This window comes from Carlito syrichta, unplaced genomic scaffold (assembly GCF_000164805.1).
Source record: "Carlito syrichta isolate Samal-C Ts95f unplaced genomic scaffold, Tarsius_syrichta-2.0.1 Scaffold142887, whole genome shotgun sequence".
In the NCBI taxonomy this organism is placed as follows: Eukaryota; Metazoa; Chordata; class Mammalia; order Primates; family Tarsiidae; genus Carlito; species Carlito syrichta.
The window spans coordinates 122,454-131,495 of NW_007086983.1; the positions used below are offsets into that span (position 1 = coordinate 122,454).

Below are 9,042 nucleotides of genomic sequence, written 5' to 3' on the forward strand. Positions count from 1 at the left end.
CCTCATCTCTACAATAAATCAAAAAATTAGCCGGGCATGGTAGTGCGTGCCTGTAGTTCCAGCTACTCAGAAGGCTGAGGCGGAAGGATCAGCCCAGCAGGTCGAGGCTGCGGTGCCCAGGAGTGGCCACTGCACTCCAGTCTCGCCCAGACTGGGCGACAGAGTGAGACTCCAACTCAAAAATAAATAAATAAATATATAAAATCCAGCAGGATTTGGTGCTCGACTTATTGTAGTTTCAAAAGAAATTTGGATAAAAGGTACTTTGGGAAGCACAATCCTATCCATTGGTTTGTCTGATTTGGAAGGTGCTGAGCTTTCCAGGATAAAGTTTGTCTGTCTGTTTCTATATCTTGTTTTCCTCTGGCCCTTTGCCTGGTTCATTATCATGAGACCTCCAACATAAGCTGCTGGGGTTCCACTTGCCTTTTGCTGTGGTTTTAATTTTCAATCTTGATTTATGTACTTTTCAGACTTCAGTAAAAATTGCAAAAACAAGACAACACTTCTCATATAACTCAGATGTCCCCAGTGTTAACATTTTGCTATGTGAGTGGAAGCGTGATGACCACTGGTCCCCTAAAGGTTCACCGAAAAATCACTGGCATGAGACAGACGGGTCGATGGAGAAAAGGCACACAACGATTTAAAGTGTGTACCCAAGTTGGAAAGAACCCCCAACTTCCAATGGGTTACTTAAATACCATCTCCAGGCCAGGCGCAGTGGCTCACGCCTGTAATCCCAGACCTTTGGGAGGATTGCCTGAGCCCAGGGGTTCAAGACCAGCCTGGGCAACTTGGCAAGACCTCATCTCCACAGTACATCAAAAAATTAGCCTGGTGTGGTGGTGCACACCTGTGGTTCCAGCTACTTGGAAGGCTGAGGTGGAAGGATCACCTGAGCCCAGCAGGTTGAGGCTGCCATGGCCGTGAGTGTGACACTGCACTCTAACCTGAGTGACAAAGTGAGACTCCAACTCAAAAAAAAAAAAAAAAAATACCATCTGCAGGTGACAGAAAGAATGGGGGCTTGGATTCTGGTCAAACAGGTCATGGGAGGGGAAGACAAGGAAATCTATTAAGGGACAACAAATGATTGCTGGGGGAAATACACAGATAAAAGTGTTCAGCCAGGCTCACTACATTCTTCTTTTCCTTTCCTGTAATATCCTTCCTGAGATAACAGGAAAGGGAAGGAAAACCAATTGTTCTCGGTGGGTCCACGTGGACTTTATGACAATAGAGGAAAAATCTCCTCCAAGGCCTGCTGATTCTGGAGGGTTTTTAATTCAAAATACTCAGTATACCAGGAAGTCATGCTTTGGGATAAATTTCCCTGCATTCCTTCATTCTCCCTGTCTGGAACGTCCCTAGAAATTTCACACAATAAAAACTAAGTTGACTGGCCGGGTATGGTGGCTCACACCTGTAAACCCAGCACCTTAGGAGGCCGAGGCGGGAGGATTGCTTAAGCCCAAGAGTTCTAGACCAGCCCGGGCAACATAGCATCCTTACAAAAAAAAAAAAATCAAAAAATCAGCTGAATATGGTGGCACATGCCTGTAGTCCCAGTTACTCAGGAGGCTGAGGTAGGAGGATCACCTGAGCCCAGGAGTTTGAGACTGCAGTGAGCCGTGATTGGCTTCAGCCTGTATGACAGTGAGACCCCAAAAACAACAACAGCAGAAGCCTAAGTTGGTGTCTATAAAAGAGAAAAATTGAGTCAAAATCTCAGTAGCAAAGAATTCCACTTGGGCAAGTTCTATTAAACAGCTGTATCTCACTGTTGAAGGTGGCATTACGGGTGGGCTAGGCTGTATAGATGACCTTTAATAAGATACATTTCTACAGTGACAGAAGAGAAAGGTCAGTGTCTGGAGCAACCTAGCTTTTATAGTCTCTGATGCATCCTTGGACTGCCCTGAAAATTTGACAGATTCTTCTGGATTGTAGTTTGAACCAGGCATTCAAGTATACCTCTGTGAAGTCCATACACCAGCAAGTAGACATGAAGGTTGTTTATATGCAAGTTGTTTAGCCTCATTTTGCAGGGTTTTAAGAAAAACATAGTTTAGGCCGGCTGCAGTGGCTCAGCTTGTAATCCCAGCATTTTGGGAGGCCAAGGTGAGAGGATTGCCTGAGCCCGGGGGTTCGAGACCAGCCTGGGCAACCTGGTGAGACCTCATCTCTACAATAAATCACAACTAGCCAGGCATGGTGGCGTGCGTCTGTAGTTCCAGCTACTTGGAAGGCTGAGGCGGAAGGATCACCTAAACCCAGCAGGTCGAGGCTGCGGTGGCCGTGAACAAGCCACTGCACTCCTCCAGTTTGGACAACAAGAACAAGACTCCAACTCAAAAAAAGAAAAAGAAGAAGAAGAAAAGCATGGTTTTAATTTCTAGTGATTCTAAGTCAGAAAATCTGAAGAAAAATTTGAAAATGTTAGTCTAGATTTCTTACATATATACACACATAATAAAAAACATGTATGTACACATACCATATAGAGACATATGTAAAAGGATATTCACTACAGTATTTTTTTCAGATTCACTACAACAACAGACTGGACCAAACCTAAAAGCCCATCCATAGGGCATATTTTATTGATGGTACATCCATACAAATACTGCTATGCAACTTCTTGAGTAGAGTGGGTTACTTTCATATATATAGACATGGGCTAACCTCCAAGACATATTCAGGGCCAAAAGCGAGGTGTAGAATAACGTGTATCGCATACCATCATTTGTATGAATAAAAGAAAAAATAGACATCTATACACATCCACATAGATTCCACTCTGGAAGAATGAACAAGAAGTATCTATCAGTAGTTGACTCTGGGAATTGGAGCCAGGTGATTGGAGATGGGAAACCAACATTTCACTGTGTATCTTTTTGTACTATTTGGATTTTTTCTATTACCATGTACATATGTCACATATTCAAAAGAATTCTTAAAGTAAATTAATAAAATAAATTTATTTCTAAGCTCTAGGAAAAAAAGAAAGAAAGAAAAGGAAATGTTAGTCTGGAGAGTTGTAGCCAGGAAAGAATTCAGTCCAAATTGTAGAAAATAATAAAATTCAGCTGGGCATAGTGTCTCACACCTATAATCCCAGCGCTTTGGGAGACACAAGTGAGAGGATTGTCTGAGCCCTCAGGTTCGAGACCAACCTGGGCAATTTGGTGAGACCTCATCTCTACGCTAAATCAAAAAATTAGCCAGGCATGGTGGCACGTGCCTATAGTTCCAGCTACTTGGAAGGCTGAGACAGAAGTGTTGCCTGAGCCCAGCAGGTCAAGGCTGCAGTGGTCTTGAGTGTGCCACTACACTCCAGCCTGAGTGATAGAGTGAGACTCCGACTCAAAATAATAATAATAATAATAAACTCAAAAAATAATGAACAAGAGAATATACGTACTCTAGTTCCTTTGAAACATAATTTTCTCTCTCCAGTCCTCCATCTGTACCAAAGATAAATCACAGTAGGATCAATTAATTTGCAAAATAAGTTTTAGTATTATTATACATAGCTTGCACAAGGTACAGCAAGAATAATTATTTGCCATGCATATAGGCTCTTTTCAAATTGATTTTGCTAGAGTTTTATTCACAAAGAATCAGATTAGACACTTTTAAGCCTCTTGAGCCCAGCCAGGAATTTGAGCCTACAAATACCTATGCCAATTGGATGAATTCCTCTCTTTGAGGTCTCCAAATAAGTTGGGGTTCGTGGGTCTGTCAGAGAGCATACTTCTCCACTCACCACAGGTCAGAAGTCCTGTAAAGAAGCTGGCAGGGTACAAGACCAGCCTTTTCAAGGGGATTTTAATCAGCTGCTTATAGATCTCAATCTCTATTCCTCAAAGCAGTCTGCTCATATCTGAAAATGTCATTCCAGTCAAACACTTGGTAAAACAACCAGTGTCTTCAAGCATGTCCTGTTTACAAAAGATTCTTCAGTGTACATAAATAATTATATTACCGTAAACCAATACTCAGAAATAGTTTCCAAATTCTGGGGAAACTGGTTAGAGAGAAAGACATATGCTTCAAATTTTTTCACAAGAGCACACTTAGTTGTCAAAGGCTGTAAACAGCTCAAAAGAAAAACATCTTCTTGATTCTGAAAAACAGAACAAAAAGAATCAGCAATGTTTTACATTTAAAAAGTCATAAAAATTATTTGTCTTCTATTAGTTCAGTCCACGCAAATTAGCTCTTTTTCTATTCCATATTGGGTCAGCAATCCTGGTGAACACATAAGCTGTCTAATAATAAGTGTCCTGGAAGTCTTTTTTCTAGTACAATGGGTCAATCTTCCAAGTTGTTAAAAACTGGCATTGAAGAGCACCTGTCTGTCTTTAGCTGATTATAAACCACTTCTCGATAAAGATCAAAGTAAAACAACAATTGTGGTTGACAAAAGTCTTAAATGTGGTCAAAAACATACCTGATAGGAAATTTGTTTTTTTCTGTGGCATACAACAATTTAGTATAATCATTATTATTACTGATAATGTATATTAAGACATATCAGAATCTTAAGAATGTTATATAATTTTGGAACACATATCAAATATAAATATAAATATAACCCAGAGAAAGTTACCTATAACTATAACCCAAAGAAAGTTACACATCCTTTCATATTTGACGTTTCCTGTATGATTTCAGCATATCAAATAAGCCAAATGTCTCTCTTGGACTTCAGGAAAACCTAGTACCTGAAATTACTGAGGGGTAGGTGTGGAGGATCTCACTTGTAGTCCCAGCACTTTGAGAGGTCACGGTGGGAAGATTAAGTGAGCCTAGAAGTTCGAGACCAATCTGGGCAACATAACGAGACCTTGTCTCTGCAAAACATCCAAAAATTCGCCAGGTATGGTGGCATATGCCTGTAGCCCTAGCTACTTGGGAGGCTGAGGTGGAAGAGCTCCTGTGCCCAGGAGGTCAAGGTTGCCATAAGCTGCGATCATGCCACTGTACTCCAGCCTGGGCGACAGAGTAAGACTCTGACTTAGAAAAAAAAAAGGTAATGAAAGACAGCCTAAGGGCAACTGAATCTGTCTCTTCTCCCCTATTCTTTAGCAATTTACTTAAAAGGTAAACAAAAACCTTTCATTATCTTTTGCAATTACATTCAAATTTCAAAAGAGAAAACCAAATTCTCTTTTTTAAATTTATTTTTTATTTATTTTTTAACTGCTAAGAAAATTTTTGCAGTTTTATTGTATCATGAGGCATTGAAACATCTGAACAAATCAATCTGGGGACTGAGGCAGTTGCTTTCTCCTTCACTTCTTTGGATTACTAGAGCAACTTGTCAGTAGATTAAAAAAAAAATAGGACAAACTTTTTTGCATTACTTAAGTCTTTCCAAGGCATGCGCTGGTACAACCCAAATATCTCCTGTCAGATGCAACTAGGCTAGCATCCAAACATCATACACAACACCTTGGTGTCAATAGCGCATGGCACCCACTCCCGCCATGGCCCTGCTCATTTGTGTATGATATTTGGAGCATCTGGAGGAGTGTGAATGGTACTGGGAAGAGGAGGGAGGAGGAAGCAGCATGAGTGCCTGGCTAGGAGGCAAGTGGTCAGCCGAAGTTGTGCAGAGCGAGCCTGAACATACCACTGGTGCAAACCCAAGCATCTGTTGGTGTTCTTTAACAGAAACATCTGGTGGAACCCCATGATGGGATCTTCATCGGCCTTGAGCTGGCCCACAACCATGCTGATGATGCAGCTATCTGGTGTAGGCTGATGGTCCTGTACTGTGATGCTGTGCTGTATTTTCTGGAACGAAAGGCTAGACAACTTCTCTACCACAGCAGCTTTCTCCTGGAACTGCCGTCCTTCCCACGTAAGGCATGACGCCTCAATGTAAATTGCGCCTAGTTGGGTTCTATCGTTATCAAATATCTAGTGGTCATGTTGAATGAAGCTGGATCTAATCTGTTCCCAAATTGGCTGTCTCCCATTCTGGAGCATCGTCCGGCCTTGTTGAGACCCGAGGGGCTGGCACAAAGGCGACAGAGGCAACAACCCAGCGTGATCTGCGACAGACTGTCCCTTCCCCTATTTATTTATTTTAGTAGAAATAAATTCTCACTGTGCTGCCCAGGTTAGTCTCAAACTCCTGGACACAAGCAATCCTCCCACCTCGGCCTCTCAAAGTCCTGCGTTTACAGGCATGAGTCACCACGTCCGGCCCAAAGGAGAAAACCAAATTCTCTCTTTACATTAATGATTAACCTCAAAGCTAATTTTAATAAAACCTCATAAACAAATCTACTTTTAATCAGTTTGACTATAAGTTAAGAGTTCTACAAATCTTTTATAACCTGTGTTAAAGTTCAGAGCAATGCTCAAAGAAAACCTTGTTGTTTCAACATAGGGGCCTAGAGTCTGGCCCAGCACTAGTGTGCTTTTGATATTGATGATCAAGTTACAGAAAAACTAAATAATACCCTTTAAATTTAGCCAAGTTGATCACATACAAAATTCCTCTTTTCGTAAGATTAATTTGCCATAATCCTTTTTGTGTGTGTGTGTGTCGGAGTCTCACTCTATCACCTGGGCTAGAGTGCAGTGGCACGCTCACGGTCACCGCAGCCCCAACCTGCTGGGCTCAGGCGATCCTTCAGCATCAGCCTTCCAAGTAGCTGGAACTATAGGTGTGCACCACCACGCCCAGTTAATTTTTTGATTTATTGTAGAGACAAGGTCTCACCAAGTTGCCCAAGCTAGTCTCCAACCCCTGGGCTCAGGCAATCCTCTTGCCTGTGCTCCCAAAGTGCTGGGATTACAGGAGTGAGTCACCGTGCTCATCTCTTATTATAGCTTAATGGCCGTGCTCATCTCTTGTTATAGCTTAATGGCTTAAATTTTAAGACATACATAAACAGACAACTTAAGCAAGTACAAAAAGTATTACAGAGTATTACAAAGTTTTGTATTTAAAAATATCTAAAGGAAATAGTATGGGACCAATAGACTCAGACAAAATATCTAAACTAAATTCTGAAGACATTTCTGTTTTGCCAATGATTTTAAAACTGTATTTACTAAAGATTACTAAAGTCATGTGAGGTAAAGTTTCTATCTTCCGATAAAATATATTAAGCACTTATTTTTTTCTTTAAGCCAAGTAGAGTTCTTTCATATATTTTGGAGCAAAACATCATTACAAATGTAATGTACAGATAGATGTACAGACCCACAGACAGAAGCAGCTGTATACATTGATAAGATTCTCCTTTTGCCAGTTTCAAAAGTTCCTCTTCCCCAATTTAGATTATTGATCTTTTTCAATTACCTGTTTTATTGCTTTGGGCAATCCTAAATTTGCATTTCTAGAGGAACAATTCTTAGGTTAAATAGATAGAGAATTTATATTTTAAAAGCACAGAATTAAAATACCAGGCCTGAATATTATACCATAATTTGCTTTAACTAAGAAAAAATGGCATAAATAAATGTTCTATCAATGTGGCCAAGAAAAGCACCTTTAGCAAAGGTCTGACTTCAGAATTTAAAACAGCAGTACGGTGGCTCACACCTGTAATCCTAACACTTTGGGAGACTGAGGTGAAAGGATTGCTTGAGCCTAGGAGTTCAAGACCAGCCTAGACAATATAGCAAGACCTCGTCTTTAATATAACATAACATGACAGAAAATAAATAGGCAGACACCTTTACAAATGGAGATTTCCTTACAGATTTAAGTTTCTTTTATCAAAGGGTTCAGCCAGCTACATGCCAGAAAGTTGCACTTTGCCTTTTTAGATTTTTGACTTCAGGACGAAACCCTTTATTATTTAAACATACAAGGAACTAATCACCATTCCTTGTAAGCCACTGCTGCCAGGTATCTCTAAAAGTGTATTTTTGTAAACCTATCTATTACACATATTAGGGTTAAATTTTCAACACGACGCAAAGCAATTTCTGGTATTCCCAAAAGCCAAAAAAGAACTAGGCAACACAGTACAAAAGAGAATCGAGTTTTTAGACCTGAGAGAAGTCTCTGTTTACAACACTTGAGGTGCCGTAAGGAAAAACAGAGACTCCTTCCAAGAAGAGTCTGTGGCACCTTTTCTGTTTTCCTTAAGGGATCCTGGGATGTCTTGTCTTAGGCTCTCTCGTGTGGACGTCAAGGACGGCCAGAAGAAGGAGGGCCAGACAGGAACAAGTGGAGAAACAGATGAAGTTTAGTCTACTGAATTCCCGAAAGTAGAATTCCAAAGAGAAAAAGCAAAAAGGGCTTGTAAAAAAAACATAGAGCTTGAGGCCAAGCGTGGTGGCTCAAACCTGTAATCCCAGCACTTTGGGAGGCCAAGGCGAGATGATTGCCTGAGCTCAGGGGTTCGAGACCAGCCCAGGCAACTTGGTGAGACCTCATCTCTACAGTAAATATATAAAAAAATAAGATGGGTGTGGTAGTGTGTGCCTGTAGTTCCAGCTACTTGGAAGGTTGAGACAGAGGATCACCTGAGCCCAGCAGGGCGAGGCTGAAGTAGCTATGAGTATGCCACTACTTCAGCCTGGGCGACAGAGTGAGACTCCAACTCAAACAAACAAACAAGCAAACAAAAACATATATATAGCTTGGGTATTAGTTTTTAATTAAGCTGACTTTTAAACCACAGAAAGCCAGGTACAGTAGCTCCTCCCTATAATCCCAGCACTTTGGGAGGCCGAGGTGAGAGGATTGCCTGAGCTCAGGAGTTGGAGATCAGCCTGAGCAACATGGTGAAATCTCATCTCTACAATAAATTTAAAAAAAAATTAGCCAGGCATGGTAACACATGCCTGTGGTTCCAGATCTGGCTGAGGCAGAAGGATCACCTGAGCCAAGTATGCCGAGGTTGCAGTGGCCATGAGCAAGCCACTGCACTCCAGCCTGAGTGACAGAGTGAGACTCTGATCCAAAAAGTAAACCACAGAACTCTAAAACAAAATATCTTTTCACATTTCTTATTACCAGAAACAAGAAAGGAGAGAATTCTTTTTTTTTTTTTTTTTTTT

The 9,042-nt window shown here is 41.0% G+C and overlaps 1 pseudogene; it reads right to left on the bottom strand.

The window, feature by feature from the left end:
- Positions 1–5,609: 5,609 nt before the first annotated feature.
- Positions 5,610–6,003, bottom strand: LOC110594812 (annotated as a pseudogene).
- Positions 6,004–9,042: the final 3,039 nt, after the last annotated feature.